The following is a 21,413-nucleotide window of genomic DNA, read 5'->3' as shown; positions in this document are numbered from 1 at the left end:
CTGTCCTGCAAAGACAAACAGCCACCTGAACTACTGTCCTACAAAGACAAACAGCCACCTGAACTACTGTCCTACAAAGACAAAGAGCATCTACACAAACAGCCACCTGAACTACTGTCCTACAAAGACAAACAGCATCTACACAAACAGCCACCTGAACTACTGTCCTACAAAGACAAAGAGCATCTATACAAACAGCCACCTGAACTACTGTCCTACAAAGACAAACAGCCACCTGAACTACTGTCCTACAAAGACAAACAGCATCTACACAAACAGCCACCTGAACTACTGTCCTACAAAGACAAACAACCACCTGAACTACTGTCCTACAAAGACAAACAGCCACCTGAACTACTGTCCTACAAAGACAAACAGCATCTACACAAACAGCCACCTGAACTACTGTCCTACAAAGACAAACAGCATCTACACAAACAGCCACCTGAGCTACTGTCCTGCAAAGACAAACAGCCACCTGAACTACTGTCCTACAAAGACAAACAGCCACCTGAACTACTGTCCTACAAAGACAAAGAGCATCTACACAAACAGCCACCTGAACTACTGTCCTACAAAGACAAACAGCATCTACACAAACAGCCACCTGAACTACTGTCCTACAAAGACAAAGAGCATCTATACAAACAGCCACCTGAACTACTGTCCTACAAAGACAAACAGCCACCTGAACTACTGTCCTACAAAGACAAACAGCATCTACACAAACAGCCACCTGAACTACTGTCCTACAAAGACAAACAACCACCTGAACTACTGTCCTACAAAGACAAACAGCCACCTGAACTACTGTCCTACAAAGACAAACAGCATCTACACAAACAGCCACCTGAACTCCTGTCCTACAAAGACAAAGAGCATCTATACAAACAGCCACCTGAACTACTGTCCTACAAAGACAAACAGCATCTACACAAACAGCCACCTGAGCTACTGTCCTACAAAGACAAACAGCATCTACACAAACAGCCACCTGAGCTACTGTCCTACAAAGACAAACAGCCACCTGAACTACTGTCCTACAAAGACAAACAGCCACCTGAACTACTGTCCTACAAAGACAAACAGCCACCTGAACTACTGTCCTACAGATACAAACAGCCACCTGAACTACTGTCCTACAAAGACAAACAGCATCTACACAAAGAGCCACCTGAACTACTATCCTACAAAGACAAACATCCACCTGAACTACTGTCCTACAAAGACAAACAGCATCTACACAAACAGCCACCTGAACTACTGTCCTACAAAGACAAACAGCATCTACACGAACAGCCACCTGAACTACTGTCCTACAGAGACAAACAGCCACCTGAACTACTGTCCTACAAAGACAAACAGCATCTACACAAACAGCCACCTGAACTCCTGTCCTACAAAGACAAAGCGCATCTATACAAACAGCCACCTGAACTACTGTCCTACAAAGACAAACAGCCACCTGAACTACTGTCCTACAAAGACAAACAGCATCTACACAAACAGCCACCTGAACTACTGTCCTACAAAGACAAACAGCCACCTGAACTACTGTCCTACAAAGACAAACAGCCACCTGAACTACTGTCCTACAGAGACAAATAGCATCTACACAAACAGCCACCTGAACTACTGTCCTACAGAGACAAACAGCCACCTGAACTACTGTCTTACAAAGACAAACAGCATCTACACAAACAGCCACCTGAACTACTGTCCTACAGAGACAAACAACATCAACACAAACAGCCACCTGAACTACTGTCCTACAAATACAAAGAGCCACCTGAACTACTGTCCTACAAAGACAAACAGCCACCTGAACTACTGTCCTACAAATACAAACAGCCACCTGAACTACTGTCCTACAAAGACAAACAGCATCTACACAAACAGCCACCTGAACTACTGTCCTACAAATACAAACAGCATCTACACAAACAGTGAATCTGAGAAAAATGGCTTTAAAGTTTGTTTTCTTGTCCATGCATATCAACCATGACCACTGATCTGACCTATGACCCCTAAGTACTGATACTGCACTCTGCCTTGGTATGACCTATGACCCCTAAGTACTGATACTACACTCTGCCTTGGTATGACCTATGACCCCTAAGTACTGATACTACACTCTGCCTTGGTATGACCTATGACCCCTAAGTACTGATACTACACTATGCCTTGGTCTGACCTATGACCCCTAAGTACTGACCCTACACTCTGCCTTGGTCTGACCTTAAACAGCTGTCTGGGTAATGAAACAGCAAAGAGCAGCATCTAGAAATCTAAATGTGTTGATCCAGATTTATTGTTGTTTTTCTGTTTGATAGAAACACTTTGAGTTCTAACTACATTCCAACTGTATTTAATGGTGTTATGTAGTTGTGTTGTCATGTTGTATTGTAGTAACCCTCAACTGTATTTAATGGTGTTATGTAGTTGTGTTGTATTGTAGTAACCCTCAACTGTATTTAATGGTGTTTTGTAGTTGTGTTGTCATGTTGTATTGTAGTAACCCTCAACTGTATTTAATGGTGTTATGTAGTTGTGTTGTCATGTTTTATTGTAGTAACCCTCAAATGTATTTAATGGTGTTATGTAGTTGTGTTGTCATGTTGTATTGTAGTAACCCTCAACTGTATTTAATGGTGTTATGTAGTTGTGTTGTCATGTTGTATTGTAGTAACCCTCAACTGTATTTAATGGTGTTATGTAGTTGTGTTGTCATGTTGTATTGTAGTAACCCTCAACTGTATTTAATGGTGTTATGTAGTTGTGTTGTCATGTTGTGAATGTTGTATTGTAGCAGGCCTAAACCACAACATTTTCTGGTGATGGAGAGAGACACAGACAAGACACAGACACAGCAACAGTATAGGATATGATGGAGAGAGACACCAGACAAGACACAGAGACAACAACAGAATAGGATATGATGGAGAGAGACACCAGACAGGACACAGAGACAACAAGACTATGATATGATGGAGAGAGACACCAGACAAGACACAGACACAGCATCAGACTATGATATGATGGAGAGAGACACCAGACAAGACACAGAGACAACAACAGAATAGGATATGATGGAGAGAGACACCAGACAAGACACGGAGACAGCAACAGACGACACAGAGAAAGTGATGGAGAGAGACAGAAGAATAGAGTTCCAGACAGTTGTAGAATGTATGACAAGGCACATTGTAAGAGCTGTAAAGAGAGAGGGAGAGAGAGAGAACAGGCAGAACCTGATATGTAAATGAGCAGAGCAAATGAAAGTAACTTTTGACGACCTGATGATCATTCAGACTCTGTTTCTATTGAGAGATAAAAGGTAAGACGACGATTGTTATGTGTATTCATATAGTTGATGATATTGTTATGTGTGTTCATATAGTTGATGATATTGTTATGTGTATTCATATAGTTGATGATATTGTTGTGTGTATTCATATAGTTGATGATATTGTTATGTGTTTTCATATAGTTGATGATATTTCTGGTGGACAGTGTTATAATAGTCCTACTCTCCTTAAAATGTTTGATATAAATTAGATGCTTGGGGTGAATTGGTTCTGTGCCCATCTGTGTTTCCCAGGGTGATCACTCCTACACTATCTAGAATCTAAAAGGGTTCTTTGGCTGTCCCCATAGGAGAACACTTTGTAGAACCATTTTGGGTTCCATGAAGAACCCTTTCCACAGAGGGTTCTACATAGAAGCCAGGAGAATTCTACCTGGAACCCAAAAGCGTCTCCTATGGGGACAGACGGAGGACCTGTTTGGAACCCTTTAGTCTAAGAGTGTACTGTATCATAGGTCTATAGACCAGGGTGATCTCCTACTGTATCATAGGCCTATAGACCAGGGTGATCTCCTACTGTATCATAGGTCTATAGACCAGGGTGATCTCCTACTGGATCATAGGTCTATAGACCAGGGTGATCTCCTACTGTATCATAGGTCTATAGACCAGGGTGATCTCCTACTGTATCATAGGTCTATAGACCAGGGTGATCTCCTACTGTATCATAGGTCTATAGACTTGTCTTCTCAAAACAGGCTTAAAAAACAACAAGCAACAAACAAACATTTTCTCTTTCTAATCTACTGTTAACACTTTTTACTCAGGGAGGTATTTTGTGTGAAAGAGACAAATAAATATTGTGGAAAGACTAACAACAACTTACACTTCCTCAAAACAGGTTGTGTGTGTTCATTAGTGCCATTTAAAACTGTTGGCATACCAAGCACACCAACATAGAAATAGGACAACTAGAACACCCCCCTAGTCATGCCTTGATCTACAACATCATAGAGAACCAAGGGCTCTCTGTGGTCAGGGCGTGACAGCAACATTTTAAAACTGTTGGCTGTGGAGTAAACTAATGAATACAACCGAGGTTGTAGCCTACGACTCGGCATGTTGATACCTGCCTGATGCTGAAACCTGAACGTAGCCTGAGGGGTAAACTATGATACTAGCTAGATATACTGGTTTTCTAAAGTTAGCCAGCTTCAGTTAACTTCACATTCCAGCTCAGGCCTCACCCATAAGAATATACACAACAGAAAATATATCAATGTCTTGACATGTTCTGGTTGTGAATTCAGGCTACAAGGTGAGAATCCTGCCAGGGATTATTGTAAAGTGTGTAGAGACATTAAATGTCTGGTGTAATGTTAGTATAGTGAAGTAAAACACTCCTAACAGTCTACTTCTACTGAGACAGGTTGGTGTCAGTTTAATCATACAACATGGAGCTGACTGGACGTGGTCAAGTCAAATTCAATATATCAACATTCAATATTTTATAGTTCTACATTTAACATTTCATGTGATAATGCAATTGTATCATAGTTCCTCTATAGTGTAGTGACTCTCTACATTTCATATGATAATGTAATTGTATCATAGTTCCTCTACATTTCATATGATAATGTAATTATATCATAGTTCCTCTACATTTCATATGATAATGTAATTATATCATAGTTCCTCTACATTTCATATGATAATGTAATTGTATCATAGTTCCTCTATAGTGTAGTGATGGTGCTGAATTAGGTAGTCTGAGCATAGAGGTAAAGGCTATAACCACGGGGAAGAAACTGTTCAGATTGGGGTCTATAACATCCAATCACAGAGGTTTACAGCAGCTGACAGTTGCAACTTCATTGCTAATAACTCAAACTTCCTTTTTCAGATAAAGACCTCATCTCTGTACAGATGTAGGATCTGAATTTGATCACCCTGTTGCAGGAAAACTAAAACTTGTAGTGTATTTGATGTTTTAAAAGGCTTCTGAAGTTTGTCATTTCCACTTTCCACTTTAAAATGTTAATTATAATCCACATAATTGTTCTGCTGTAGTAAACTGTCTCAAATTAAGATCCTACATCTGTAGCAAAACACCTGTCTTTCATGTGTATGACTCCATATATATATCTCTACCTCTTTCATGTCTTCTCCTTTGACCATTTGACATCTTTTATTTACTGTTGTTTAGGCTGGTTGAATGAGTTGCCTATGAAAGCTACTTCATCTGTAAGAAAACAGGCGTCTGCACCAGTGACTGTAAGTTATGTGATTGCCTCATGTGAAATTAAAAGTATGTTTGTAGCCTACGCAGTTATAAAATGGCTGTTGAAACTGTGGCACATATTTCTCAGTACATTAGAAGTCAGATAAATGTGTTGAGATGTAGGAAAGATGGGCAAACTCTCGTTGGTCTTGGCTTTCTACACACTATTATAAGGTTAGTCGATGTCAGACATTCAATAGTCAGAGTAGGTTTGAGTTATGATCATTTATCATGCTGACAAACCTGATGGTCTCTGTGAACTGATCTGAACAGGTTTAGACTGGTCATCTATGATATGTAGGTTATATACAGTACATTCTCTGTCCTGCTACTGGTAGGACTATAACATTATGTGAACTGACCTGAACAGGTTTAGACTGGTCATCTATGATATGTAGGTTATATACAGTACATTCTCTGTCCTGCTACTGGAAGGTCTATAACATTATGTGAACTGATCTGAACAGGTTTAGACTGGTCATCTATGATATGTAGGTTATATACAGTACATTCTCTGTCCTGCTACTGGTAGGACTATAACATTATGTGAACTGATCTGAACAGGTTTAGACTGGTCATCTATGATATGTAGGTTATAGCCGTGTTATAGACCTTGATCTGCATGTCACTAACAAACTACTATTATACATTATAACCTAGACTACTTTACATCATATAACATCTACATATCACTAACAACCCACTACTATACATTATAACCTAGTCTACTTTACATAATATAACATCTACATATCACTAACAACCCACTACTATACATTATAACCTAGTCTACTTTACATCATATAACATCTACACATCACTAACAACCCACTAGTATACATTATAACCTAGTCTACTTTACATAATATAACATCTACATATCACTAACAACCCCCTACTATACATTATAACCTAGTCTACTTTACATAATATAACATCTACACATCACTAACAACCCACTACTATACATTATAATCTAGTCTACTATACATAATATAACATCTACATATCACTAACAACCCACTACTATACATTATAACCTAGTCTACTTTACATAATATAACATATCACTAACCACCCACTACTATACATTATAACCTAGTCTACTTTACATAATATAACATCTACATATCACTAACAATCCACTACTATACATTATAACCTAGTCTACTTTAGATATGAAACCTTTCTGAATGGATCAATGATTTCCCCCTCAGATCATTCATGTCTGTTTTAGCCCTTCTGTCTATATTCTCAGATACATTTAGAAAATAACAGACTGAAAGACAATAAATAGCCACTTTTAATGAATAAAAACAAGTGTGAGACATGGCCTTGTGTTGCTGTACTGTCTATAACTACCTTAACAAACAGTGACTTATTATTATTATTATTCTTGCTGTACTGTCTATAACTACCTTAACAAACAGTGACTTATTATTATTATTATTATTATTATTGTTGCTGTACTGTCTATAACTACCTTAACAAACAGTGACTTATTATTATTACAGACAGTTACCATGGAGATGAAATGTCACAACTACGTTTTCATGTGATTGCATTAAATCATCTGATTGTTTCTGTGTCTGTTAGTAAATGTTTTATAAGAGATAATTAATAAATGATAACAATTGACATTAAATAATGACTGTGTTAACCACAAACAACATTTTGTATCTCTGTTTAGGGGTCAGTGCTCTAAAATGAGTCTCTCTGGGGAGAGAAAGGAGGGGGGCCCTGCCTCTAAAATGAGTCTCTCTGGGGAGAGAGAGGAGGGGGGCCCTGCCTCTAAAATGAGTCTCTCTGGGGAGAGAGAGGAGGGGGGCCCTGCCTCTAAAATGAGTCTCTCTGGGGAGAGAGAGGAGGGGGGCCCTGCCTCTAAAATGAGTCTCTCTGGGGAGAGAGAGGAGGGGGTCCCTGCCTCTAAAATGAGTCTCTCTGGGGAGAGAAAGGAGGGGGGCCCTGTCTCTAAAATGAGTCTCTCTGGGGAGAGAGAGGAGGGGGGCCCTGCCTCTAAAATGAGTCTCTCTGGGGAGAGAGAGGAGGGGGGCCCTGCCTCTAAAATGAGTCTCTCTGGGGAGAGAGAGGAGGGGAGTCCTGCCTCTAAAATGAGTCTCTCTGGGGAGAGAGAGGAGGGGGGCCCTGCCTCTAAAATGAGTCTCTCTGGGGAGAGAGAGGAGGGGAGTCCTGCCTCTAAAATGAGTCTCTCTGGGGAACATGACACCAAAGCTAAGAGGTGAGATGACAATTTTTGATAACATAAAATGTTTCCAAAATGTTCACATTTGTTTTTTAGTCAGAAATGGTTGTTATGGGTACCTTTAATAATACTGTTCTCAGATTTTTAACTAATATAGGGTTCTCAATCCGGGGTCTGTGGAGGTACTGCAGGGAAAACATTTTTCTGGTCATGGTTAACCATATTTGTTTTCAGAAAAAGAAAACTAAAACACCTAACTAAAACGCATGTCCCTGTTCTCTTTTTCAAGACGTGGCCGATTTAAACAGCCAGAAGACATTTTTGTGTTTTAAATTCAGAAACAACACTTTGTTTTGATGACTTGTTGTTTCTAAATGGCTGCTGGGTAAATTGAAACGCATCAAAATGTTCGTTCGTAGGCATCGGATTGAGTGAATGCTGCGCAGTTTCACTGAGTTAGAAGACAAATGGACAGGACAGATTTGTAGATCTGAAGTAGTTGCTACCTCAGATTATGAGCCTATCAGGTGTCGTGAATGAGTTATGTAATACCCACAGAAGGCCACAGGGAGGAGCAAGAGACCTATAAACCCATACTGTTTTTTACCTTAAAATCCCTGAACCTAACAATCAATCAAATGCATTTTTAAACCCCTTTTTACATCAGCATCTATCCCTACGTATTACCTATTTTAGCATTAACCTTAACCCAAATTATTTTAGAAACTGTTTTAGTAATAATATTATGTTAGTAAATACCATTATAGTACTAAATAGCACTGATTATTTTGTTAATCAAAACCTGTCTCAGCATTTTGCTGTTTTTGTTTTGTTATTTTATTATATTTATTATTGCAAGGCTGAACACTTGATCAACAAGTCACATGTGTTTTATTTTTCAAATGTAGTTTGAACTGTGTGACCTGGTAACCTCTATGTGAAAGTCTAGCAACTGGAATGGGATAGGTAGGGCAGGTTAGAGACTGATCTAAGGAATTCGAAAAATACACTTTATTTCTCAGCTGCCTCACCAATATCTGTATGTGAATTAATAACTTTGAATTGCTAAATATTTATTGAAAATATAGAGCCAAATGGTGGTGTATCCAGGGAGAAAACTATCGTGGTGATTTGTGTTCTTATGCTGCCATCTACTGGAATTAGACAACTAATGTCGTTTGTGGAATTATGCTGAACTTTTTAGAAACTGCAATACTACTGAAAAATGTGTAATTCCTTACTAAAGTAGTAGAATTAGTAGAAGAATTAGAATAATTAGTAGAATTGTAAAATACAAAATGTTCTGGTTCATTTGACCACTTACAACCATTAAATAACCATTTATAGTGTAACAAACATTGAAACTGACATAAACCATAAACACCATACAGTTAAATAGAGTTAAAGAGTTAAATGTATTAAAAATTATTTATTTAGATGGGTGACATTATCTGCCAAAGTAGCAGCCCTGTAGACAGAGAAGAGCTCTCCAGTAGGTACCAAAACATTCAAAGGACATTTTCTCAAAGTTTATCATCTTTCAAAACATAATTACTTTCCCATTGTTCCTCAACTGTAGTGTATGATATTTAGTTTTCTAACACTGAGTCTGTACTTTTATCCAATTAAAAACACAATTTCAAGTTTTGCCACATAAGACAACATTCAGCCGGTTGGTCACATTTGAGAGTGAGGCAGATGAATAGCATTTTGTGGGAAAAAACATTATTATTTGTCCCTCTGAAATGAAACCATCAAGTGATTTTAAACAAATGCATGTTTGTCATTGAACAATCCCATGCCTTGATTAGAGAATGAAAAAACCCACCAAGCTCTTTAACTTCTTATGGGAGGTGGGAGGCTAGTGCCAAATTGCAGAGCGCCAAATTGAAAATACAGAAATACTCAGGTTACAAGTTAATCAACGTTCAAAGCAGAATTTTTCATTTAGTTTAGACTTATAAACTTTAGAGAGGGAGACTTTTCTACTGAACAAAGGTAAGAAGAACTCATGGGTCCTGGTCAGTGAGTTAAACAACACTGTCTCTAGTCATTTCTCCTCCCATTTTCCCATTTATTGTTGTTGTTTTCATAATCCATAGGCTAATCCTTTTGTCCATTTGCATAGTCCTAAAACAATATTAAACAAACACAACATTCAACCCCTGTGTGTGTGTGTGTGTGTTTGTGTGTGTGTACTCCCTGGATGAGGAGATGTAATCTCTATCCTGATTGCCTACTCACTTTTACCCCGACCTACATGTACATATTACCTCAACTACCTGGTACCCTGCTCATTGACTCAGTACTGGTACTCCTTATAGTCTCATTATTACCTCAACTACCTGGTACCCTGCACATTGACTCAGTACTGGTTCTCCTTATAGTCTCATTATTACCTCAACTACCTGGTACCCTGCACATTGACTCAGTACTGGTTCTCCTTATAGTCTCATTATTACCTCAACTACCTGGTACCCTGCACATTGACTCAGTACTGGTTCTCCTTATAGCCTCATTATTACCTCAACTACCTGGTACCCTGCACATTGACTCAGTACTGGTACTCCTTATAGCCTCATTATTACCTCAACTACCTGGTACCCTGCACATTGACTCAGTACTGGTACTCCTTATAGCCTCATTATTACCTCAACTACCTGGTACCCTGCACATTGACTCAGTACTGGTACTCCTTATAGCCTCATTATTACCTCAACTACCTGGTACCCTGCACATTGACTCAGTACTGGTTCTCCTTATAGCCTCATTATTACCTCAACTACCTGGTACCCTGCACATTGACTCAGTACTGGTACTCCTTATAGCCTCATTATTACCTCAACTACCTGGTACCCTGCACATTGACTCAGTACTGGTACTCCTTATAGCCTCATTATTATCTCAACTACCTGGTACCCTGCACATTGACTCAGTACTGGTTCTCCTTATAGTCTCATTATTACCTCAACTACCTGGTACCCTGCACATTGACTCAGTACTGGTTCTCCTTATAGTCTCATTATTACCTCAACTACCTGGTACCCTGCACATTGACTCAGTACTGGTTCTCCTTATAGTCTCATTATTACCTCAACTACCTGGTACCCTGCACATTACATTACATTATTATTTGTCAAATGTATCATTTGTACAGTTCTTTATGAAACTCTGTAAAACCTGGCAGAACTACTGATTTCTCTGAGAGTGAGGCAGATATATATTATTACTGTGTAAAACCTAGCAGTACTACTGATTTCTCTGAGAATGAGACAGATATATATTATTACTGTGTAAAACCTAGCAGTACTACTGATTTCTCTGAGAATGAGGCAGATATATATTATTACTGTGTAAAACCTAGCAGTACTACTGATTTCTCTGAGAGTGAGGCAGATATATATTATTACTGTGTAAAACCTAGCAGTACTACTGATTTCTCTGAGAGTGAGGCAGATATATATTATTACTGTGTAAAACCTAGCAGTACTACTGATTTCTCTGAGAGTGAGGCAGATATATATTATTACTGTGTAAAACCTAGCAGTACTACTGATTTCTCTGAGAATGAGGCAGATATAGCATTCAGGAAATAAAACATGATTATTTGTCTCTTTGAAAGGAAACCATCAAGTGATAGATTTTAAACAAATGCATGTCTGTCATTGAACAACCCCATGATTACATAGTGAACAACCCCATGCCGTGATTAGATAGTGGAAAAAAAACACCAATTTTATTCATCATTTCTTTAAACAATAAAAGCTCATTTACCAACTTTTCTGAAAATGGATATATAGTGTTGGCTGGAAACCACTGATCTGAAACCTTTAGGATGTTCAACAATGCACTGTGGGGTCATTGTGGGGACACTTGGGGCGCTGTGGGGTCATTGTGGGGACAATGTGGGGTCACTGTGGGGGCACTGTGGGGACAATGTGGGGACGCTGTGGGGTCACTGTGGGGGTGCTGTGGGGTCACTGTGGGGACACTTGAGGGCGCTGTGGGGTCATTGTGGGGGCAATGTGAGGGCACTGTGGGGGCAATGTGGGGACACTGTGTGGACACTTGGGGACACTGTGGGGACACTGTGTGGACACTTGGGGACACTGTGGGGACACTGGGGACAATGTGGGGACACTGTGGGGACACTGTGGGGTCACTGTGGGGACACTGTGGGGAAACTTGGGGGACACTTGGGGACACTGTGGGGAGAATGTGGGGACACTGTGGGGACACTGTGGGGAGAATGTGGGGACACTGTGGGGACACTGTGGGGACAGACATAAATCTCTTGGCATGTTTTATTAACTATATATGTTGTCTCTGACCTGGTATCAGTGACATGACGTCATCATCTTTAGTCTACATTAGACTAGAGACTGAAGGTCTGTTTCTGTTGTGTTGAAGCCCAATCCATCAGGAGAGACCAGACTCACCCAGCTGTCTGTCCATGAAGATTGATGGGTCTATGGACCTGTAGTCTACATTAGACTAGAGACTGAAGGTCTGTTTCTGTTGTGTTGAAGCCCAATCCATCAGGAGAGACCAGACTCACCCAGCTCTCTGTCCATGAAGAGTGACGGGTCTATGGACCATTTCTATGATTGCGAAGATGGAGACTTTTCTGCATTTACAGGGTAAGTAGTACTCATGGTACATACCAGGTATCTATAGTATATACCAGGTATGTATTCACAGAGAGACAGCAGTCTGTCCATGAAGACTCCACTCTATGATACTGCCAACATCACAGAGTAAATACTCTTGGTATATACCAGGTATCTAATCACAGAGTAAATACTCCTGGTATATACCAGGTATCTAAACACAGAGTAAATACTCCTGGTATATACCAGGTATCTAACCACAGAGTAAATACTCCTGGTATATACCAGGTATCTAAACACAGAGTAAATACTCCTGGTATATACCAGGTATCTAAACACAGAGTAAATACTCCTGGTATATACCAGGTATCTATAGTATATACCAGGTATCTAACCACAGAGTAAATACTCCTGGTATATACCAGGTATCTAATCACAGAGTAAATACTCATGGTATGGATAGCGTGTTTGTGTTCAAAATGTTAAACACAGGTTCTACAAATCCCAGAGCACAAAACAGACAAGGTTTTAAAAATCTAACTTTTAAAAGGTTGTATTCTGTAACTTCCGGCGCCGACAGAGATGGCCGCCTCGCTTCGCGTTCCTAGGAAACTATGCAGTTTTTTGTTTTTTTACGTGTTATTTCTTACATTAGTACCCCAGGTCATCTTAGGTTTCATTACATACAGTCGAGAAGAACTACTGAATATAAGATCAGCGTCAACTCACCATCAGTACGACCAAGAATATGTTTTCCGCGATGCGGATCCTGTGTTCTGCCTTACAAACAGGACAACGGAATGGATCGCATGCAGCGACCCAAGAAAACGACTCCGAAAAAGAGGGAAACGTAGCGGTCTTCTGGTCAGACTCCGGACAAGGGCACATCGCGCACCACTCCCCAGCATTCTTCTTGCCAATGTCCAGTCTCTTGACAACAAGGTTGATGAAATCCGAGCAAGGGTAGCATTCCAGAGGGACATCAGAGACTGCAATGTTCTCTGCTTCACGGAAACATGGCTTACTGGGAAGACGCTATCCGATGCGGTGCAGCCAACGGGTTTCTCCACGCATCGCGCCGACAGAAACAAACATCTTTCTGGTAAGAAGAGCGGCGGGGGCGTATGCCTCATGACTAACGAGACATGGTGTGATGAAGGAAACATACAGGAACTCAAATCCTTCTGTTCACCTGATTTAGAATTCCTCACAATCAAATGTAGACCGCATTATCTTCCAAGAGAATTCTCTTCGATTATAATCACAGCCGTATATATCCCCCCCCAAGCAGACACATCGATGGCTCTGAACGAACTTTATTTAACTCTTTGCAAACTGGAAACCATTTATCCGGAGGCTGCATTCATTGTAGCTGGGGATTTTAACAAAGCTAATCTGAAAACAAGACTCCTAAATTTTATCAGCATATCGATTGCGCAACCAGGGGTGGTAAAACCTTGGATCATTGTTACTCTAACTTCCGCGACGCATATAAGGCCCTGCCCCGCCCCCCTTTCGGAAAAGCTGACCACGACTCCATTTTGTTGATCCCTGCCTACAGGCAGAAACTTAAACAAGAGGCTCCCACGCTGAGGTCTGTCCAACGCTGGTCAGACCAAGCTGACTCCACACTCCAAGACTGCTTCCATCACGTGGACTGGGACATGTTTCGTATTGCGTCAGATGAAAATATTGACGAATACGCTGATTCGGTGTGCGAGTTCATTAGAACGTGCGTCGAAGATGTCGTTCCCATAGCAACGATAAAAACATTCCCAAACCAGAAACCGTGGATTGATGGCAGCATTCGCGTGAAACTGAAAGCGCGAACCACTGCTTTTAATCAGGCAAGGTGTCTGGTAACATGTCCGAATATAAACAATGCAGCTATTCCCTCCGCAAGGCTATTAAACAAGCTAAGCGTCAGTACAGAGACAAAGTGGAATCTCAATTCAATGGCTCAGACACAAGAGGCATGTGGCAGGGTCTACAGTCAATCACGGACTACAAGAAGAAACCCAGCCCAGTCACGGACCAGGATGTCTTGCTCCCAGGCAGACTAAATAACTTTTTTGCCCGCTTTGAGGACAATACAGTGCCACTGACACGGCCTGCAACGAAAACATGCGGTCTCTCCTTCACTGCAGCCGAGGTGAGTAAGACATTTAAACGTGTTAACCCTCGCAAGGCTGCAGGCCCAGACGGCATCCCCAGCCGCGCCCTCAGAGCATGCGCAGACCAGCTGGCCGGTGTGTTTACGGACATATTCAATCAATCCCTATACCAGTCTGCTGTTCCCACATGCTTCAAGAGGGCCACCATTGTTCCTGTTCCCAAGAAAGCTAAGGTAACTGAGCTAAACGACTACCGCCCGTAGCACTCACTTCCGTCATCATGAAGTGCTTTGAGAGACTAGTCAAGGACCATATCACCTCCACCCTACCTGACACCCTAGACCCACTCCAATTTGCTTACCGCCCAAATAGGTCCACAGACGATGCAATCTCAACCACACTGCACACTGCCCTAACCCACCTGGACAAGAGGAATACCTATGTGAGAATGCTGTTCATCGACTACAGCTCGGCATTCAACACCATAGTACCCTCCAAGCTCGTCATCAAGCTCGAGACCCTGGGTCTTGACCCCGCCCTGTGCAACTGGGTACTGGACTTCCTGACGGGCCGCCCCCAGGTGGTGAGGGTAGGCAACAACATCTCCTCCCCGCTGATCCTCAACACGGGGGCCCCACAAGGGTGCGTTCTGAGCCCTCTCCTGTACTCCCTGTTCACCCACGACTGCGTGGCCACGCACGCCTCCAACTCAATCATCAAGTTTGCGGACGACACAACAGTGGTAGGCTTGATTACCAACAACGACGAGACGGCCTACAGGGAGGAGGTGAGGGCCCTCGGAGTGTGGTGTCAGGAAAATAACCTCACACTCAACGTCAACAAAACTAAGGAGATGATTGTGGACTTCAGGAAACAGCAGAGGGAACACCCCCCTATCCACATCGATGGAACAGTAGTGGAGAGGGTAGCAAGTTTTAAGTTCCTCGGCATACACATCACAGACAAACTGAATTGGTCCACTCACACTGACAGCGTCGTGAAGAAGGCGCAGCATTTACATTTACATTTAAGTCATTTAGCAGACGCTCTTATCCAGAGCGACTTACAGCGCCTCTTCAACCTCAGGAGGCTGAAGAAATTCGGCTTGTCACCAAAAGCACTCACGAACTTCTACAGATGCACAATCGAGAGCATCCTGGCGGGCTGTATCACCGCCTGGTACGGCAACTGCTCCGCCCTCAACTGTAAGGCTCTCCAGAGGGTAGTGAGGTCTGCACAACGCATCACCGGGGGCAAACTACCTGCCCTCCAGGACACCTACACCACCCGATGTTACAGGAAGGCCATAAAGATCATCAAGGACATCAACCACCCGAACCACTGCCTGTTCACCCCGCTATCATCCAGAAGGCGAGGTCAGTACAGGTGCATCAAAGCTGGGACTGAGAGACTGAAAAACAGCTTCTATCTCAAGGCTATCAGACTGTTAAACAGCCACCATTGAGTGGCTGCTGCCAACACACTGTCATTGACACTGACCCAACTCCAGCCACTTTAATAATGGGAATTGATGGGAAATGATGTAAATATATCACTAGCCACTTTAAACAATGCTACCTTATATAATGTTACTTACCCTACATTATTCATCTCATATGCATACGTATATACTGTACTCTACATCATCGACTGCATCCTTATGTAATACATGTATCACTAGCCACTTTAACTATGCCACTTTGTTTACTTTGTCTACATACTCATCTCATATGTATATACTGTACTCGATACCATCTACTGTATGCTGCTCTGTACCATCACTCACTCATATATCCTTATGTACATATTCTTTATCCCCTTACACTGTGTATAAGACAGTAGTTTTAGAATTGTTAGTTAGATTACTTGTTGGTTATCACTGCATTGTCGGAACTAGAAGCACAAGCATTTCGCTACACTCGCATTAACATCTGCTAACCATGTGTATGTGACAAATAAAATTTGATTTGATTTGATTCTGTTAACTCAAACCCAAGTAAAACTGAAAGCTCTTCAACTGATTGCTTCCTGCACCCGCCCACCCGACTAGCATCACTACTCTGGACGGTTCTGACTTAGAATACGTGGACTACTACAAATACCTGGGTGTCTGGTTAGACTGTAAACTCTCCTTCCAGACTCACATTAAGCATCTCCAATCCAAAATTAAATCTAGAATCAGCTTCCTATTTCGCAACAAAGCCTCCTTCACTCATGCTGCCAAACATACCCTCGTAAATCTGACTAGCCTACCGACTGTCATTTACAAAATAGCCTCCAACACTCTACTCAGCAAATCGGATGCAGTCTATCACAGTGCCATCCGTTTTGTCACCAAAGCCCCATACACTACCCACCACTGTGACCTGTATGCTGTTGTTGGCTGGCCCTCGCTACATATTCACTGCCAAACCCACTGGCTCCAGGTCATGTGTAAGTCTATGCTAGGTAAAGCCATGCCTTATCTTAGCTCACTGGTCACAAACACAGAACATAAAGCCAACACATAAACAAACTTAGTCCCAGATATAAATCAAATTGGTCACATACACAGGGTTAGCAGATGTTATTGGTCACATACACATGGTTAGCAGATGTTATTGGTCACATACACATGGTTAGCAGATGTTATTGGTTACATACACAGGGTTAGCAGATGTTATTGGTTACATACACATGGTTAGCAGATGTTATTGGTTACATACACATGGTTAGCAGATGTTATTGGTCACATACACATGGTTAGCAGATGTTATTGGTTACATACACATGGTTAGCAGATGTTATTTACAATGGCTGCCTAGGAACAGTGGTTAACTGCCTTGTTCAGGGGCAGATTTTTACCTTGTCAGCTCAGGGATTTGATCTAGCAACCTTTCGGTTACTGGCCCAACACTCTAACCACGAGGCTACCTGCCACCTCTACACTCTAACCACGAGGCTACCTGCCACCTCTACACTCTAACCACGAGGCTACCTGCCACCTCTACACGCTAACCAAGAGGCTACCTGCCACCTCTACACTCTAACCACGAGGCTACCTGCCACCTCTACACTCTAACCACGAGGCTACCTGCCACCTCTACACTCTAACCACGAGGCTACCTGCCACCTCTACACTCTAACCACGAGGCTACCTGCCACCTCTACACTCTAACCACAAGGCGACCTGCCACCTCTACACTCTAACCATGAGGCTACCTGCCACCTCTACACTCTAACCACGAGGCTACCTGCCACCTCTACACTCTAACCACAAGGCGACCTGCCATCTCTACACTCTAACCACAAGGCGACCTGCCACCTCTACACTCTAACCACAAGGCTACCTGCCGCCACAGACATACATGGTATCACTTGTTATACATAATTATTATACATAAATCATTGCCAAAAGCACAAGACATACTGTTGCATGTTGGTCTATATTATTAATGGATTGATCATATAGAAATATAAAACATGATTTTTAACTACTACAAAGCAATTACATGTGGCTCAGGAACCACTGACTCACTGCATTATTCTATAGTATTATCAAGACACCTGCTGTTAACTCTTAACTACTTAGGACAGCTGCTGTTAACTATTAACTACTTAGGACAGCTGCTGTTAACTCTTAACTACTTAGGACACCTGCTGTTAACTCTTAACTACTTAGGACACCTGCTGTTAACTCTTAACTACTTGGGACACCTGCTGTTAACTCTTAACTACTCAGGACACCTGCTGTTAACTCTTAACTACTCAGGACAGCTCACGAGGTGTCCTAAATATCTGCGGACTAGGTGGGACTAGAGACTTCATGCATAGCTTTAATTTATACCCATAAGTGTAAAATGTCTTTATTCTCAGCACTTATACGACCAATGTTGTACTCTGAGACGCTTTGTGTATATGGAAAAAACCTGAGTTAGTCTGCCAAAAGGACGCTTTGTGGATATGGTCCCTGAGCTCAAGATATTGTTATAAAAAAACTTAGAATGTTTGTTTAACATAATAATAAAAAATGAATATTACTAATGTAACCCACTGTAAAGACTGGGTTTAGTTGATTGTGTTGCACTGCTCATGTCCGCGTCCTGGAACTGTCCGTGTCCCCGTACAGAACTGTCCGCGTCCCCATACAGAACTGTCCTCGTCCCCGTACAGAACTGTCCGCGTCCCCGTACAGAACTGTCCGCGTCCCCATACAGAACTGTCCTCGTCCCCGTACAGAACTGTCCGCGTCCCCGTACAGAACTGTCCGCGTCCACGTTCGGTGTGAGGCCAAGGATATTGTCCGGTTACGCGCAGAGTGGACTGAGGTGATCTTGGGGAATAACGACGGAGTTTGTTACAGTGTTGAAACACCGAAGTTTATTGTTCAATTTGCATTTTTCTTTACGGTCAGGGACAGTGTGAGTGTAGCCAGATCCTTTTCACTCTCTATCCTTGTTTCATTTTGTGGTTCACCGGATTCATCATCGAGACGAGAGACAGATGAACGACCTGCTAGCTAGTCGGTACAGCTCGGTAAGCTAGCTAGCTACTCTACCAGCAGCATCCTAGTTATCCTAGCTAGTCGGTACAGCTTGGTAAGCTAGCTAGCTACTCTACCAGCAGCATCCTAGTTATCCTAGCTAGTCGGTACAGCTCGGTAAGCTAGCTAGCTACTCTACCAGCAGCATCCTAGTTACCATAGCTACCACTACATCATCACCGGCTGTCTGCATTTCTTGTGGACCGATGGAGCTCCCCGGTTGTTTCTTCCACCTGTTAAATCCCGGTGAGGCTTCTCCCTCTCTCGTTGACGGATGCTGGCTACCTCTGTCTGGTTCTCCTCTCTTCACTAGATGGACGGTAACTTTAGTGTTTAACCCTCTGTGTCCAAGGACCGAACTTTTGAATATTATTTTCAGGGCGCCTCAATAGCAGGTATTGAACCCAGGGTAAATAATCACTAGTCAGAACCTCAACCTCAGTATACATTCATTATAAAAATCATCTTAATATCTGATATTGTGAGTAAACAACCTCGAGAGTGCGTCTTCCAGACCTCCAATAAATTACATCTTTCAACCCTCCCGGTTAGTAAATTTACCTCAACATCCCCCGGAGAGGCAGAGTAACGACACCAGCCTTTTAGCGGGGCTGACAGACTGACTACAACGCTCGCGTCGATAAATTAATCTCGTTTTTAAAAATGACACACTGCTCGCGCGCTGCAACGAGCGTCTAGAAGTCAGTTCTATTTGTGAAACTCTTCTTATGTTTCCCCATCTGAGCTCAGAGTAGATGAGAGATGTAATGTTTGTCTCTGTTGTGTTGAAGCCCAATCAAGCAGGAGAGACCAGCCTCCCCTGTACCCAGCTGTGTGTCCATGAAGAGTGACTGGTCTATGAATCCTCCTCTAAAATTTAGAAAGGGAGACTTTTCTACTGAACAAAGGTAAGAAGAACTCATGGGTCCTGGTCAGTGAGTTAAACAACACTGTCTCTAGTCATTTCTCCTCCCATTTTCCCATTTATTGTTGTTGTTTTCATAATCAATAGGCTAATAATTTTGTCCATTTTCATAGTCCTAAAACAATATTAAACAAACACAACATTGACTCAGTACTGGTTCTCCTTATAGCCTCATTATTACCTCAACTACCTGGTACCCTGCACATTGACTCAGTACTGGTACTCCTTATAGCCTCATTATTACCTCAACTACCTGGTACCCTGCACATTGACTCAGTACTGGTTCTCCTTATAGTCTCATTATTACCTCAACTACCTGGTACCCTGCACATTGACTCAGTACTGGTTCTCCTTATAGTCTCATTATTACCTCAACTACCTGGTACCCTGCACATTGACTCAGTACTGGTACTCCTTATAGTCTCATTATTACCTCAACTACCTGGTACCCTGCACATTGACTCAGTACTGGTACTCCTTATAGTCTCATTATTACCTCAACTACCTGGTACCCTGCACATTGACTCAGTACTGGTAGTCCTTATAGTCTCATTATTACCTCAACTACCTGGTACCCTGCACATTGACTCAGTACTGGTACTCCTTATAGCCTCATTATTACCTCAACTACCTGGTACCCTGCACATTGACTCAGTACTGGTTCTCCTTATAGTCTCATTATTACCTCAACTACCTGGTACCCTGCACATTGACTCAGTACTGGTACTCCTTATAGTCTCATTATTACCTCAACTACCTGGTACCCTGCACATTGACTCAGTACTGATACTCCTTATAGTCTCATTATTACCTCAACTACCTGGTACCCTGCACATTGACTCAGTACTGGTACTCCTTATAGTCTCATTATTACCTCAACTACCTGGTACACTGCACATTGACTCAGTACTGATACTCCTTATAGTCTCATTATTACCTCAACTACCTGGTACCCTGCACATTGACTCAGTACTGGTAATCCTTATAGCCTCATTATTACCTCAACTACCTGCACATTGACTCAGTACTGGTAGTCCTTATAGTCTCATTATTACCTCAACTACCTGGTACCCTGCACATTGACTCAGTACTGGTACTCCTTATAGCCTCATTATTACCTCAACTACCTGGTACCCTGCACATTGACTCAGTACTGGTTCTCCTTATAGTCTCATTATTACCTCAACTACCTGGTACCCTGCACATTGACTCAGTACTGGTTCTCCTTATAGTCTCATTATTACCTCAACTACCTGGTACCCTGCACATTGACTCAGTACTGGTTCTCCTTATAGTCTCATTATTACATCAACTACCTGGTACCCTGCACATTGACTCAGTACTGGTTCTCCTTATAGTCTCATTATTACCTCAACTACCTGGTACCCTGCACATTGACTCAGTACTGGTTCTCCTTATAGTCTCATTATTACCTCAACTACCTGGTACCC

The 21,413-nt window shown here is 42.0% G+C and overlaps 1 long non-coding RNA gene across 1 annotated transcript; it reads left to right on the top strand.

Moving 5' to 3' along the window:
- The first annotated feature begins 5,502 nt into the window (after positions 1-5,502).
- LOC135570316 (uncharacterized) lies at positions 5,503-20,156 on the top strand. The gene is made up of 4 exons (XR_010463516.1): positions 5,503-5,581; positions 7,279-7,827; positions 12,321-12,431; positions 19,829-20,156. It is a non-coding gene; the product is annotated as an uncharacterized LOC135570316 (long non-coding RNA).
- Positions 20,157-21,413: the final 1,257 nt, after the last annotated feature.

The sequence above is a fragment of the Oncorhynchus nerka genome, unplaced genomic scaffold (assembly GCF_034236695.1).
Source record: "Oncorhynchus nerka isolate Pitt River unplaced genomic scaffold, Oner_Uvic_2.0 unplaced_scaffold_985, whole genome shotgun sequence".
NCBI classification, from domain to species: Eukaryota; Metazoa; Chordata; class Actinopteri; order Salmoniformes; family Salmonidae; genus Oncorhynchus; species Oncorhynchus nerka.
This window is presented reverse-complemented; position numbering and strand designations above follow the sequence as displayed.